We start from the raw sequence: 17,283 nt of genomic DNA, 5'->3' as shown, positions 1-17,283 counted from the left end.
CCCACCCACCCACCTGCACACACCAGCGCTGCCCCCACAACATATTGAGCAACATTCATATTGAGCAACTCCGACAAGCTCTGTACTATCACACAAGTGGATGATAACAAAAGCAGCAGAGCAATCAGGTGTTTCAGCCCAATTTACAGCATCTCAGAACGTGACTGGAAGTATTTAAAGAGGCACATTAAAGTGTTGGTACAGACACAGAAGTATCATTAAAATTTCTCAAATGCCACAGGATCAAAGGCCTTGTGAATGACTGCAAGTGATTTATTAGGCAGCAGAGGTATTTTAATCAATGTACTCCATTGGGAAGCTAGAGAAACTGCAATCCTATCATGGGAGGAGAGAAGAGTTTCCTAACTTATCTGCAAACTTTGATGGGGGGCTATCAGTGTCAAACTCTCTACCTCTTTTCTTCTGCTCTGTTTGCTGCTCCTTCTGGTCTGGAGAAAGAAGCGACAACCACCCACCTATGTTTAACAGATACTGTAGTCGTCCGAAGTCCACAGAACTGAGGCAATGGAAACTTCGCCATTGCAAAGGCACTGGGTTGCATCTGGCTGGTCATTCAACCATGGCAGTTCCATTCCCAATTGCAGTCAGATGGATCAGCACTTCAGCTTAATGTAGCCATTTAGGTAATGATGAGTGCAGGAGGAAAATAAGGTCTCCAAGTAGTTTGTTCCATAGAAAGGTGGCAGACATACTCTTGCCGTTCAAAGTGCTGCTTTGAAATAGGCACTAGGAATGAGCCATTTGCCTTTTATCTCTTTTCCTCTGTCTTTACGTACTCAAAGGTCCCTTTCTGGTAAGTAGTTAGGGTGCCCCCCCAAAAAAAACAAAAGAGAGGAAACACACCATCAAAGCAGAGACCAAAAGTGGACACTGATCCACATAAAATGTATAGCTGCAAATTTAGAAAGAATGACTCTAATTGAAATAGGAATGTTCTACATATCATCACAGTGGGGAGGACTGCTGTGGTGGCTGCACTTACCTGTTCACTACTGGGAACAGGTGTGCAGCCAATGCAGGGTTTAACTCTATCCTCCCACTCATCAGCTGTCATCATGAGTGATATGAGTTGATGGACAGGTGGGTGTAGTTTAAGGAAAATTACCTGGCAAGCCAAATTGTACCCCCTGGCATGCCAAGACTGGCCCACCAGCCAGACGTTTCCTGCTAAGTTGTGCTTAGGGTAGACATGCTGAAATTAAAGGTTCTAAGTTAGTTATATCCATTGATTTCAATAGGTCAGTGTTGAGTAGAGCCAACAATGGATCCAACCATGTTGTTGTTTCCATCTGTTTCAAGAGACAATGGAGTGCACCTCTGGGGTGAAGTCTAACTGCTGCATTAGCAGAACTAAAGTGACCTTTCTGGGGTACAAGCCTGGGAAGCATGTATGGAGGTCCTAGGCTCACCAGGTGACAAGGCCCCTCTCTTGGCCTTGCTGATGTGGTCCAAAAGAAAGCAGAGCAATACGTTTGGCACCAGCTTGACTCCACTCTGGATTTGTTTAGGGTTTACTCCTTAGCCCTTTCTTCACCCAAAAATATGTTGCAAGGCAGCAGAGGTTTAGGATCAGAGTTTTCCTTCTAGATGGGCTTCCTTCCCAGGTAGACAAACCCATCTGCCCCTCACTTGCCTTTATAGCATGTGCAGAAACCACCTTCTTGACCATTGGACCTACTATAGGTCTTGTCTACTCAATCGACCAGAGTCAAAAGTGAGCAGAACAACAGGTGCATATTTTAGGCTAGTTTCTTCACACACATCACTGTCTATCCTCCATCCAGAGAAACGAGAGTTTAAAGACACATTCCACCAAGGCAAAAACATTCAAGGAAGATGAGAAACAAGATTAGTCAGGGGTAAGCTTTGGGGAGAGGGGACATACTGTTGAATATAAGGATAGCAAAAACATAGCTAAGAAGCTCAAATCATATATATGACTGAAACCTTTCTTTGGAAATTAAACCCACGTCCAGACCTTAAAAAACTTTACTTGCAGAAACTTATAGTTATAGATGAATTAAAATATGATATTTACAGCCGCATGCTTCTCCAAGCATGGGCCTACAGTCTCTTATTCTAACTTCCAAACAACTGTATTTTCCTTTCTTTCCAGAGCTCAGCACTTTCAGTCTTCTGTATCTCAGTTAGGCCATGGCTTGCAGCTCCTTTGAGGGATTTCCACTTTAACCTTCTCCTGAAGCTTTGTTCTTTCTTTCTTTCAAGCAGAGAAGCACTCCAAACACTCTATTTAACTTAGCAGTGTTCACAGTGGATTCAAAAACACAGTCATCTTGCTTCATATAAAATGGAGCCTATCCTTCACTAGATACCCCCATGTGACCAAACGTTAGCCAATCACATGAGAACTACTAGAGAATTTTCTATAATTCCAGTTACCAACCAATCAAATTTCAACACATAGGAATGCATGCCAGCATTTACAATTTCAGTGAATTAAATTACTATACTTAACAGTAGCTGGGTATGAGCCTGAGCTGTATCTTAACAGACAAGAAGAGAGCTCTGGAGAGATGTACTTGGCCCCCAAGTCTGAGGTCCGTCCGTCCCCACCATATTGTATCAGTTCCGAAAGGTGTATGCTTCAAAACACAAACATACACACATCAAACGAGTCCATCAGGGTGATGATTGAATGTTCCACCCCACATACAGATCTTGAAGATTCTCCCACTCACGGTCTGGCACAACACCTTCTAGAAACAGCCTGAGCAAATGATGAAACTATCTATCACTCCCGAAAAGCTCTTAGTGGAGGACTAATACCGAATAGAAGTTTTTTGAGTGCAGAAAAAGAATGAAAATATATCACTGCTTAACCAGTAAAATGTGTTCTGCAGAACACTCAGTTGCAATCCAATACCAATGGGACTGTAAATGCTTTGCCTTGAAGTGAAGCACTCTGGCATGAAATAAAATTGCTATTATGGAAGAGTTATTTCATTGCATGACAATTGAAACGCATGTTGTGGAAGCATTTACATATGTTCTTTTGGATGCTACAATTCGCTTCACTTTGATAGAACACAGATAACATTTTTTGCAATCTTAAAAATTGCTTTTCACTTATTTTTTAATACTCCCCAAGAAAATTGAAAGTACACTCTCCACCCGAGAACATTTTTCCTACCAATACGTTCCCCTCCAGAGACAAAGTGTCGCCATTTGAGAATCACGCATCGTCCTAGTTCTCCCAAACAGGGGATGAAGTGGTAAATCTGCTTCTGTCTGGATTCCTAAGAGTCAGTGTTTCTGCCTCACAACTATATACTCTGAACAGAGGAATTAGCATGTCGGGGAGACAGCAAAGTTAGACATGGTGGTAACTACTGACTTCAATGGTTTTAAAGGAGGATTAAACTAATTCATGGTCAGTCAACAGGGGACAGGACAGGAAATTCTATTGTGACAGGGACACTAGAGCTTTGGATCTAGCCCATTACTTTTTATAAGTGTTAAAGGTACAGTATGAAAAGAAGAAGAAGAAGAAGAAGAAGAAGAAGAAGAAGAAGAAGAAGAAGAAGAAGAAGAAGAAGAAGAAATGGCTATATCCATTCTGCTATTCACACTTTACTTCAGGTGGTCAGAGAAGAATACTCAACTCCTTCAGTCATGTCATTCACACACACACCCCACCATTTTGCTAGTGCCATCATAACTTGTTAACATTTGTATCATGCTCTTTTTACATTGAACTGGTGCTCAGTGATCACTGATCCCCAGTGAGCTTATCAATCTAGCAAGACTAGGAACCTACAATTCTCAAGCTAAATACTCTAGCCAAAGCACTCCATTTCCAATCCTGGTACCGTACCATTGCACAAACATTCAAAGTTGCCTCCGCCTAGCTTCCAATTATGGTAATATATTTCAAAACTGAAACAGTCGTCTTCTCTAATTATTCATCTGGCCAGAATAAATTGTTCACAATAATGTTTGTGGAAAAACAGAAAAGGTCAGGATATCTTAAAAATCAAATCCCTGTCATTAAACAACTGTGCGCACATTGTTTTGCCGAGTAGCTGTTCTGTTCTGTTTACCTCGATCTGGGCGTAAGTTCTGGCCAATCCAAAGCACACGGGCCAATTTAAATCAATGGGGAGACCTCCATTGACTTCACTTGAATATTGAACCAGAGCCTTAGGCATCTGGAGCTGGAAGAAGCCATCCGTCTTGCTTGCCAGTTCTGACAAAATCCATTTGAGTAAAGCACTTTTCATCCAAATGGATAGCACATATCTGATAGAGAGGGGCGGGGAAGTGGGTGGGGGGACTGTGTGTTTCCATTTAAACTGTATTGCTTAGGTCGTCTCTCTTGATTTACGTCGCAGAGCAGGATGCCAAGTTGGCATTCACATTATTGGAATGGAGAAAGCATTCAGTTGCAAGTTCCGAAAGAATTAGAAACAGACTGCTCTTGAAAAAAATATTTGGGAATTTGAAAAACCCAAAGACGTCACTGACCGAACATTTGATCTCCTTTTCTCTTACTTATTTAACAACAGTTTTAACATTTTGTTTGATGACAATAACTCTGGCATTATTATTTTTTGTCCTGCAGTGGCATGTGGGAACTTGAGACTGGCTCACAAGAAGAAACGGGTGGAATATTAAAAATACATGTTCCAGGAGATCAATGCCATTTATTTTTATTTGCTGAGGGCCTTTAATGGAGAAATTCATCGTCCAGGGTTGGGACATAGCTTAGTAAGCTGCTGAGGACTGTGTGTGCAGTCAGGCCTCAGAGACCTTTTCAGTGTGCAGAAAGAAATAGATGTGTTCAACAACAGTGCACCATATTGGCCATGCCTAATATGAATACCAGGAGTCCTGACTGGCTATACCGAAGAAGAATGCTAAGAGACTGACCTTGTTTTATCAACTTCAGGTTTCAGCGACTGCCCTTGTGGATTCCAAGCTAACGACAGCTTCCAAGACCAAATTGGGGTATGGCCACCCCCCACTCCAACAAGGCCTGGGTTTAGTTTTCCTGTAACAACAAATTATAATACTCACAAAAGAAAGGAATTGTGGTGCTATTTTGCTTTCAAGATTAAAGCAGGTGAGGAAAGTAGGTTTCATACAGTGCTGAGCTTAGTTTTAAGCCGGAAACAAAGAAGAAAAATGGCATACTACTCCCAACCTATATTTGCTGCTTGGATTTCAAATGTAAAAACTGGAAAGAATGAACATGGAAAAATTTGCTCTCACGAGGATGCAAAAACTTCCTGCTTTAGCTCGAGCCAGAAATAGTCTGAGGACAGAGTCACTCACAACAACTTTTGCGTCTTCTGAGCAAAATTCACTGAAAATATCTGGTTCATGTTCTGGGCACCAATTCAGAGAGAAAGAAGAAAGTTATGGGCTTGTTTGGTGTTTTTTTTAAAAAAAGGATCCAAACTGAATTCTTCACACACACCCTCCCGAAAAAAAATTCTACAGGAATGTATGCTATTTAGGATTGTTAGTTCAAATTTAAACCTCAAAACTATATAAAAAAAACTCATGGGTTGCCAGCCTTGAAGAACTATAAAAATCTCATGAATTGCCAGCCTTGAAATTTTCAGGACACAAAGCAGTATACCGCACTCTTGAAACATTCTGGCAACACAGCAATCCAACTTGGACACCTTTTCCTTTTCCAACATGTGACTGTAAATCAAACACAGTTCTTTTCAAACACTGAAACTGATCTTCCAATAACACATGTAGTCAAATCTATCCTGGAGGTATTGAAAAGATCTAGGGCACACTGACACCTCTTGCCATTGCTGACCAACCAAGTCAAAGGCAGTCTACCAACCTTATATGGCAGCCCAAAGGAGACTAAACAGCCCTCTCTTTTTTTTGCTGGTGCATGAGATTTCTGAGGACTGCACTGGATAATATTGCAAAAGTTCTATCTGTGCTGGTAGACGTGTGGTGCTGGAACTTCCCCTAGTGGGAGCCATTGCTTGATGTTGCAGTCTTCACGTAATGAACCTGCCCACTTTCTGGAATTACATTTTCCTGTCTAAAACAGTTTCAGTCCTCTGATCTGAGAGGAAAGAGGCAGATTTAACTTTGGGCAGAGAGAAAAGTTGGGCAAATGCTTTTGAGTATTAGAACCATCTGGCAAGCAGCAGCCTTCTGGGCCTTCAGACATGACCTGTGGCTTTGGGAAGGTTTCTACCTACTTTGGGAGTTAAGTTGTTCCTGCACTGGGTTTTCCACCTGCTCTAACAGTATATTAGTGGACAAATACCAGAAGCCTTCGGCAATCTTTCTGCACAACAAAATGATCTTGAAAATTCATCCGGAGACTTCTAAATAGGGCTGAGTGAAAATGGCCTCCAATGCTATTTGTGCATAGCAAAATTGGGGAGGGGATTCATGGGGGAGGGGCATAAGAAGGAATTTCTCCAGCAGATTTCCTCAAAAATTATCTTTGGAGGAATTTCAGCTCAGTGTTGAGTGGAACTCTGTTGTTGATATTGGTGGATGGAGGAAGTGTTGGGGCTAAAAGAGATGGGCTGGAAGGCGTAGTAGCCAAGCCCATTTCTACTTCAATCATATTAAAATAATATTAAATGATATCACAACTAGATATCATTTAACTTCTGCCCAACGTTCAGGATTGCTGAAATTGGGAAGGCAATTCCACTGAACATGTACTCCAGGGAACAAAAGAAGTTCTCCAACACTTCAAGGGCAGCATGAAAGGCCATAAAATTACTTTTAGAAATTTCAGCACATATCTACTACCTACTTTGGGGTGAAGTGTGCAAATCTAATTTCTATAGGTAAGTGAAGAAAAATTGCAGTTCAGAAAAGCTTTCCTTATGCCACTATCCTAGATTAGGGGTAGAGAACCTGTGGCCCTACAGATGTGTCTGGAATCAGAACTCAAATCATTGGCCACAACCATTGGTCATGCTGGCTGGGGCCAATGGGAATCCAGGAATATCTGGAGACCCCCAGGTTCTCCACCCCAGTCCAAAGCAGATATGGGCTTGCAGGAGCTAAATCTGAACTCTCAAAATGCTGGAGGAACGGATAGAGGTCCAAATGTTGTACTGTGTTAACCATCGGTGTGGAACTTTGCATTTGTGAAGTCCCAGCAGATGAACTGCCACTGACATAGGAATGATATCATAAAAACTCCTTTGCTAAGTGTGATTCAAATTCTAGATCACATTGGACAGCTGAACTTTGGCATCTGAGTGACAGCTGGCATGAGGTCTCAGCATAAATAGGGGTGGCTAATTCTAACCATAAACACATGCAGGCTGCATTGCATGAATGAACAAGCGTTAAACAAGAATTTTTCTTTTCCATCACAGAAGCCAAAGCTAGCTCCACCTTCTTACCAAAGAGGGGAGTTTATGTTTCCTTGGCTAAGATGCATTTGTGTGGTAGTAAAAAGACTACCATCGTCAGAACGATGGTTGGCAGCGTTTCTCTCTAGTTTGTACTTCGTTCAGCTATGTCTACTGCTAGGGAGAGTCTGATGGCTGAGAGTAACCCGTGCTGGAAACGTATTCAGCAAATAGCAGGAATCTAATGAGCGTGATGGCATTAGCTGCTGTGAAGCAGTGCGAGACAGCACGTTTCCTTCCATAGCATCAGCAGGAGAACTGCAAAATCTCCGAGGCTGAGCAGCAGCACAATTGATCTACCACGTCCCCATACTTTGAGCTTCTGCAGCCAATGAGGTTAAGCATTGCCCAGCTTGATTACTACAATGTGCTAAGCATGGAGCAATCCTTGGATACAGGTTGAAGAATGCAGTGGGCCGGGGATGCAAATGTCTAGCTATTGGCTAGGATTAATTGCAGAGAGCACATTATCGCTGTATCAAAGGTGCTCATCCAAGAAGGTTCCTGCCAAACTGCATTGGCCTTTAGAACTCTGAAAGATCCAAGGCGCAAAGGAGCTCAGAGAATGCTCTCTTCCACGTGAACATTCACTTGTGCTGCCAGCATCCAAGATGACATGATATAACCCTTTAATATCCCACATGGAGAAAAGTCAATTTAGATATTCCAGGTCCTCTATGGAACCTGTTGCTCTGACTCTCTGAAAAGAACACAGGAGTGTTAAATTCATACCTTTGGTGGTGAAAAAGAAATTGAGACTAAATTCAATTTGTACTAAATTGTGTTGTTTGATGGATGTGTTCTGCGTCTTATTTATATGCTATCATGCTTTGGATACAATTATACTGATTGCTGGATAATTTTTAAAGTTGTTATTATTATGAGATGCTTTGTCAAAGGAAGAATGGATAGAAAAACATATGGAATATGGAGAAATGGCGAAACTTACTGGAAGAATAAGAAATCAAGATAACAAACTTTTAATAAAAGAATGGAAATGGTTTATTGAATATTTACAGATAAATTGCAAACAGATAAAAACATTGGGAGGATTATTGTAATAACTTGCAGTTTCATAAGAGTATGTATTTAAAGTAGATAATTAAATGAGCAAATTGAATGAATTTGGATATACAGAAGATATTTAAAAATAAATTTAAGGGACCTCAGAAAGAGGGGGAAGGAAGTCAAACCTTGAAATGTTAAAATGATTGTAAAATTAATGAAAAGTATAAATAAAAACTTTGCTTTGAGCTCAACAACAACAACAACCTAGAACCCCGACTGTGTTCTAGGACATCCCATAGCTGTTGCATGAGACTTTACTCTTTGTGATAGTAGCAATATGTGGGGAACAACTTACTGTTGGACTACAACTGCCATCATCATTAGCTAGCAGGATCAGTGGCCAGGGATGATATGGACTGTAGTCTAAAAACAGCTGGAGACCCAAGTTTGGGAAATCCTGGTGTACATTGACTGAAAGTGGTTCCTCGGGGTTTCAAGTTGGAGTCTCTCCCAGCTGTACCTGGAAATACTGGGGACTGAACCTGGAGCATCTTGCATGCAAAGCAGATCCTTTACCACTGAGCTATGACCCTGTCCCCTGTTTTTTAAGAGAGAAATGCACACATGGAGGCTATAATAATAATAATAATAATAATAATAATAATAATAATAATTTATATCCCGCCCTCCCTGGCCAGAGCCAGGCTCAGGGCAGCTAACACCAGTAAAATTACAATAAAAACACAATGGGGGGGACCAATTTAAAATACAGGTTGAAAATACAATTTAAAATGCAGCCTCATTTTAAGAGTAGCCCATAGATCAAAACCATAAGGGGAGGGAAACATAAGGGTCAAACTGAGTCCAAACCAAAGGCCAGGTGGAACAACTCTGTCTTGCAGGCCCTGCAGAAAGATGTCAAGTCCCACAGAGCCCTAGTCTCTTGTGACAGAGTGTTCCACCAAGTTGGGGCCAGTACTGAAAAGGCCCTGGGCCTAACTGAGACCAATCTAACTACCTTGCTACTTGGGACTTCCAAAGTGTTGTCATTTGTGGACCTTAAGGTCCTCCGCAGGGCCTGCCAGGAGAGGTAGTCCCATAGGTGCATGGGTCCTAGGCCACATTTAAAGGATAGGCCTCTAGGCCTGAGATCCAGTGAAAGTAGCCTTCAGACCCAATATCTTCTGGGGGTCCACTGAGAGCTCTGAATTATTTGGAGATGGGTCCTGAAGATCTTATGGGAGTTCCATGGAATCAAAAGGGCTCAGTATGTGCTGGGCAGTTAGTGGCGGTGGCAGGCGATCAAATACCATCCATGCTTTCCAATGGCCCGCCCTGCTGCCCCAAGTGCAATCGCACGGAAACAAAAGAATGTGCACTGAACATCAAATAACAAGAATGTTGTAAAGCATTTGAGCCAAAACTGCACTAGATATTATCAGGAAACAGTCCCAGCTCCCATTTGGGTTGAAGGTCACACACATCATTGCTTCTTTCCATGCCCCCATTCTCTCACATGTTCTCTCTCACATACACATTGGCTCTCTATGGCAAGTGTGCCACAACTAAGGCTTAGGTTGGCCATGTAAAAATGCAATTCATAGAGAAGGCAGAGGGCTGGGGGGGGGGGGTGGACAAGAAAGCCCAACATTTCTTGGCAAGTCCTGCCTTGGGTTGCCTAGAAACCTGCTTTGAAAACAAACACTATATTTGTTTCTTTTTAAGCCGACAATGTAAAGTGAACCATACAGAAATGGCTATGAGACACGTCCCTTGGCCACTCACCAGGGTGAAATATTCCTTCTTGTGAAGCTGGAAATATTAATGCCAGGTGTTCCAAGTGCTGAAATATGAGAAAGTTAGCGAAGCATTGCACTTTTCTGCAGAGACGGTTAAGGATAGTTCCCCATATTTCCTTGAAGCACCTTGAAGCTCCTCTTTCACACTATACACATCCACACTATATATTTAAAGCACTATTAGACCAACGTAACAGTCATGGCTTCCCTCAAAGAATGCTGGGATCTGTAGTTTGTTAATAATTTTTAGCTGTTTGGTTTGCTGAGAGTTGTAAGAACCTCCTTTTCCACTCCTAGTGATACAATTCTCAGAGGTGTTTAACTGTCGGTCCCTTTTCAGTCTCTGGGAATTGTAGCCCCATGAGGTGAGGGGGGGGGGTCTCCTAACAACCCTCAGCAAACCAAATATCATGTCATGTCAGGCTCCAATTTGGACATATAAAAAAGCCACAGCTAAAAGGTTATAGAGTGATACAGTTTACTAATACCGAATATTGCAGTATCATAGTTAACAATCACCCACAAGGATTCATGATCAAAATTTCTACACATCCAAACACGGAAGGTTATTTATTTTGCAAAACTTTCAGGCTAATTTCACCCACTGTTTAACAACAAATAAAAATGAGTCAGGTCACTTAAGATAAAGAATAGAAGGTATTCCCAATGAGACAAACTTTGACTGGTTGCAGACATAGGATCCTCGCTGGTAACTTTTAGTCAATTGTTATTTTTGTTATTTTATTTCTTACCCTGTGTTTAAAATTTTATATTTGTATGCTTTTATCATTGCAAGTTGCTTTGAGACATTCAACAGGTGGAATGAACAATAAGTGTGATCCAGTTATTTCAATAACCATTTTAAATGTTGCCTGCAATGTTGCTCTACCACCTGATACTCACTTTCCAAACAAATATAATATTTGTACAGAGTTCTGACAGTGCAATCCTATACATGTCTACTCAAAAGTCCAGCTGAGTTACAAGTATGTATAGGATTGCAGCCTAAATTACTTAGGTGCTTTGGATACCAAGAGCTCATATAAAAGATGGTTTCCTAGGAAATAGCAGGCCTTGTAAACAGCAGACCAAATTTACTCAACGGAGCTGTTATCCATTTCTTTTAGGAAAAGTTGACCCTGTGTTGGACGGATCCCAGAAATTGCATCCAGACTAATCAATAAACTCTAGCCTGTTGTTTGTTGCAACATCTTCCTTGGAAACTACTTGGCAAAATTATGTCAGTATGTTCAATTAAAAAGGAAAAGAAGAAGCCAGCCAGTGCTGCCAATATCCTGGATATCAACCACTTGTAATTTACTACACTTAAAATCTTTAAAAACTATTAAAAAAAAACCACCCATAACTTTTAACTTACTTGTGCTCCACAAAGGACAAGGCAGTTTTCAGATCCAATCTTGCAACAGTTCAGAGCAGTAAGTGGATAACTTCTTTAATTTGACAGTTTTAATCTGAGAACTGCTATCAGTGTTATAAAGCAATGGTTTTTCTACAAAAAGAAATGCTGTAATGAAGAAGCAATGGGATAGATGTAGCCAACTTTTTTAACAATTATGGCATGAGACAAGTTCAAAAACATGAAGAGCTATACTTCACTGGTAAAGGACAAGTTTTGCATGCAGAGGGACCCAGATTCAGTTACTGAATCAGGGGCTGGTTTATTTCAGAGTGTGAGCCTGCAGACTGGACCTGTTGGTTTGTTTTGTTTTGTTTTTCTATTTAAAGCACAGTGTGTCTCTGTGTTTAAACCCACTGTATTTCACACCATTATTATTTCCCGGACAGCAGCTTATTTCTTGGGAATTCAAAAGGAAACCTCCAATTCTCTCTCCCCAGCTCAGAAGTGATAGTGTCCAAATGTGGACAATTACAATTAAATTTGCCTCTCCGTGAAACATGGGTTCCTTTTTTAAAAAAATCCCAGAATGATAACTCCAATCCTTGATCCTTCATCACTGTCATGTTGGCTTGCCAAAAACCCTCAATCGACACCCAGCTACCAATCTGGTTCATTAGACATTTTCTATCACTATTCTAGTGTAACTCTTGATTTTGTGGGAAATGTATTGTTATGATTTGTTTTAATATTAAATCAATGTGTTTATTTTTAAAAAATAATAATCATAGAAATATTTTTTGGTTCAGATTTAAACTGAATTTTAAAAAGAACTCAGTATTCTCAGATAAAGCCAATATAGTTGCAAAATCATTCAAATAGATCGTAGAAAAGGAAAAACAACAACACCACTATTACTAAATTCAAGTTTACAGACCCCCTGTTGGCTCTGGCCCCCTATGTGTGTTCCCTCCATTTAGTTGGCCCTCCTTATTGCCAGAAAAGTTGGTGGAAAATCTTTTTCATTGAATAAAAGCTTCCAGCGCTGCCCCTGGAACATCCAGCTCTGTGAGGGGTGCCCTAAGAACTCTCATCACCCTTAAGAAAACCTAATTCCCAGGATTCTTTGGGGCAAGTCATGATCATTAAAGAGGCATAAGAGTGTTTCTACATACAAGGTGTGGCTATGACTACAGTCTCTCTCTCTTTCACCAGCAGCTGAGCTAGCACTCTAAGAACACACACTGGAATTCCTAAAACAACAACAACAACTCCTGAGATTTAGACAGTTTGAAAAACAGAGTCAAAGCCATCAGCCGAAACCATCCCTCCTCTGCACTGACATATATTGTGAAACCTTGATCCTTGACTTAAGATACCAAAAAAGAATCAGATTAAATTCAATGAGACCTTAGTGAAGCAATAAGCATTCTTAGATAGTTTCTCAACGGCATTATTTATTCCACTTACCATGGACTGAACATGTTCAATGGGTACCGCTTCCGAGAAACTAATATGCTAAAGCTTCTTTTCGAAAACCACACAGTCATAAACAAATCAAAAAAGATGTAGGGCAAAAGACTCAGGTCTGAAGTGAAGCTATGCTGGGAAAAGAAAAAGAAGATCAAAACTTGCTGCGAGTGTTTATTCAAATCATTTTTTAAGCTGTTATCATGGACGTGGGTTACTTCTGAGCACGACTAATTAAAGCGAGTTCCCTGATAAAACAAGAACAGAACCAGGGAGATAATGATGGCAGTTAAGAGTACGGACTGAGGGACACAGAGTGTCAGAAGGAATCCCCTGAAGAGAAATCTGGTTGGCAACTGTCACAACCTGAAGAGAAATCTGGTTGGCAACTGTCACAATCAAATTCTGGACTAGATGGTCTTTTGGCCTGAACCAAAAAGCTTTGCTCAGGTTCTTATACTCTGGCATCCTTAAAGCAGGGCTGAAGAACACATGGACCTCCAGATATTGCTCCCATAATCCATGGTCATTGGCCAAGCTGGCTGGAGCTGATGGGTGTTGGAGTCCCACAACATCAGTAGGGCCACAGATTCCCCACCCCTGCTCCAAAGCAACATCAGGGGAAAACACTCTCCAAAGCACATGATGAGGAGCTTAGTCCCACAGCTCAAGTGAGTGGAAAGAGTGGAAATAAGACATCCTATGTCACCAGCCACTTACAATTTTTTTTTAAAAAAAAATTGCTGGCCTGTTGAATAGGAAACCCTACATCTGTAAGGTTTCAACTCATCTTGCATGTCTTGTATCCAGTGGAGCAGCATATGGATACTGGAGCTGAAGTTTAAGGTTTATGGTCAGATGGAAACTCCAGTTAAAAGCAATTGGTTAGATGCTAATGGTTCCACTGACACATCTCCTAAAAAATGTAGGCGGGAGGAGGAAGGGAATGGATAGTCAAAACTAGATCAATGCCAGGCACACTTGGATGGCTATCTTCTGGAAACAATGAGAGCCCAATAAAAGCCAGCTGGACAGTTTATAAGGAATCCTCAAATCCCCTAACAGGATTCGAGTTTAGCTTAAACAAGTATCAATTTCCAAGCAATAATTCTCCGATTAGATAAATACATGGAAATAAGGTCTATAAGCACCTAGTAGCCATAGTAGCCAAGTGAAACACCCCTGTGGTCAAGGCTATATGATATACCTCCAACTACAACACACCAGCGAGAGAAACTGCTAGGTGATTGTGTCATTTGCCCCACAAATGTTTTCCAGTACAATAATTTGAAAATTGATCAGTTTTGTCATCAATATTCTTCTTGCCCTGAGCTCCAGTAGTAACATTTGCAGACTTTGCAATAATATGTGCTAGCTTGTCCAGGAAGGAGAATGGATTAATACTCAGTCCTTAGATGAGCTATTTGTTGTTTTCATTATAGGATTGTAGGCAGTGGTTTTTTTCTAGAGGTACCAGAACTTAAAATGAGCGTCTCTCTTGTTCTCTTATAATGGCAATGGCACCCACCTGAGGTTCTGGAACTGAGTTCCAACGAATTCCAACTGAAAATATATGTCATCTGAGGGATGGTCTCAACAGGAAAGGCTTGCGACATCAGTTAAAAAAAAAATCAGCTGTGGCCTTCGTGTCTTTAACTCTCTCTCTACCTCACTCCACAAAGTTTTTCTGCTGTCTGGAAAGATCCTAATTTCCTTTTGCTGACAGCAACCTTCCCCCAGTACCTGTGCAAATCTCCCAAATTTAATCTCTCTTCAAATTTCTCTTCTCAGCCTGTTGCACCACAACCTTCTCCAGAAGGTTTCATATTTCAGATCCTCAGAGAGGCATTCCATTTATTTATTTCTTTTTTTAAAAAAACAACCTTTCACTCCAGGTTTCTTTTCATATAATTGATTTAAGAAGGAAGTGTCAGTTTCTAATTTGGGTTATTTGTAGGCTCATCAGCTTCCAGTCAGCTTGACTTCCACCCCCGCCCCACACTGCCCCAAAGTAACTCTAGTCATTAAATTTACGGAATAAATGGAGCTTGTCTGTGCAATTTGCAAACCCATTCCAGCCATGAAAGTTAGCCTCTGTACTGCTCCTCCTGCTTTGTTAGCATTCATTTTATATCTTTTCAGAGAAAAAGCTAGATTTACTGTGGCATCATGAAGAAAACTGACCCTGGTCTGACTTCAGTGTTTACTTGGAGGCCTGCCACCTGTGATCTGGGTGGTTATTCCAAATTAATATGTCAACGTCAGCTGTCATCCTCTCTCCAAATTCTGGTTGTGTTGTGTGCCTCTCCCTTCCCTGCCCATTCTTTTGCTCCCAGTTTCCCTTCCTTGGCTTCTTTTCTTCTCTGGATTCCTTCCTTCAGTTCCTTCTTTCCCCCTTCCAATCATCCTTTCCTACACCCCTGTGCTTCTCTTGTCCTGATGCTTCTTGAGGATCTTTCCTCCATCTTATTGCTCATCTGCCTGCTTAGCTCCTTTATCCAGGCAATGGCAACCGTGGCCACTGAGCAGGGAAATCCTCTCCCAAGAGCTCCACAATCACTGCAACAAAATCCTTTATGGACGATTGCCATGTAGGTTGTGAAAATATCTAAATGAGGTCTGGCACTTCTAGACGAAACGTGTGTGCAATCCTATCGTTGCCGTGCAAATATTTGCATGCAATTAACCAGCCACTGCCTGGTCCTCCTCTTCCATTGATTTCAATGTGGCGCTTGTGCAGGGACTGCCTGCAAGACCCATTGTAAACAAACAGAGTTTGCCCTTCAGCTGCGCCTGGCAGATTGTTCCAGTTGTTTCTCTCTTTCCTTCTCCCCCCCCCCCCCGCCTTACTCCATTTGGTCATTTCAGCAGCAGCTGCAAACATTAGCTGAGGTCAACAGTTAAGTACAGCGTGCAATATTTTACATGACTTGCTCTTATAAATAACTGAAGAATTCACTCCCTCTGTCTAATACTCAGTGGAGCAGGGACAAAGAGAGAAAATCCACCAAAGAAGCCATAACATGGTATAACAATGCTTTGAAAATCCATTTGGAGAGAGTTCTAGTGGACTTTTCCTTCCTTTCTCAAAAGCGTTGCTATCACTCAAGAGTATTGGGCAGCGGCCCAGAGATTACCAAAGAGACACCAGCTTGTTCCAATCAAAAACACACACAAGCGGCGCAAAAGACAATTTCATACCTCTTGCACACTCTCGGGTTGGCTGGCGATCAAATGCTGTGATTAGGAGCTTTTTAGGTGCGAGGCTGTTGCCAACAGAGCGACACCCTCAACACAAATGGCAATTCTGACGCTGTAGGTGCATGCGGCCCAAAGTATGTGTATTGTTGACTACTCCCACAAAAGATACTCACAAGCCTGATAAAATTCAACCGCCTTGGCAAAAAGACAAAAAAGGGGGGGAGGGGGACACTTGGTCATGTGCCAAAGATAAACTGGCTCTCGTGTATTGAAATTATTCGGTTCACTGGGGGAGGGGGATGGAATCTAGGATACACACCCAAAATATATTTATCAGGGCCAAGCTGGATGTGTCAAAGGAGATACATGACTGTATCTCCGTCTCTTTAACTTTTTAGTGGCAGGCAGTAGAGGCTTTTTAGTGGCATCCCAGTAGTGATGTATGGAAGTGAGAGCTGGATCATAAAGAAGGCTGATCACCGAAGAATTGATGCTTTTGAATTATGGTGCTGGAGGAGACTCTTGAGAGTCCCATGGACTACAAGAAGATCAAACCTATCCATTCTTAAGGAAATCAGCCCTGGGTGCTCACTGGAAGGACAGATCATGAAGCTGAGGCTCCAATACTTTGGCCACCTCATGAGAAGAGAAGAGAAGACTCCTTGAAAAAGAATCTGATGTTGGGAAAGATGGAGGGCACAAGGAGAAGGGGACGACAGAGGACGAGATGGTTGGATAGTGTTCTCGAAGCTACCAGCATGAGTTTGACTAAACTGCAGGAGGCAGTGGAAGACAGATGTGCCTGGCGTGCTCTGGTCCATGGGGTCACGAAGAGTCGGACATGACTAAACGACTAAACAACGACAGTAGAGGCTGGTCCATTAGGGCAAGTGGGATGCTGCCCCACCAGTAGAGGGCAGGGATGAGAGCCAGAAGCAGCCGGTGCCAAAGCCCAAAGAGGGTAGGGTTTGTGGCATTGAGCAGCTCATTCACTCTCTCCTACCATGTAGGAGTCGTGTCTCTGGGCCCTGGAGCCCAGCCCGGCCTT

This window comes from Podarcis tiliguerta (genome assembly GCF_965153285.1).
Source record: "Podarcis tiliguerta genome assembly, chromosome: 17".
In the NCBI taxonomy this organism is placed as follows: domain Eukaryota; kingdom Metazoa; phylum Chordata; class Lepidosauria; order Squamata; family Lacertidae; genus Podarcis; species Podarcis tiliguerta.
The sequence above is the reverse complement of the archived record's forward strand: the minus strand, read 5'-3'. Positions refer to the sequence as shown.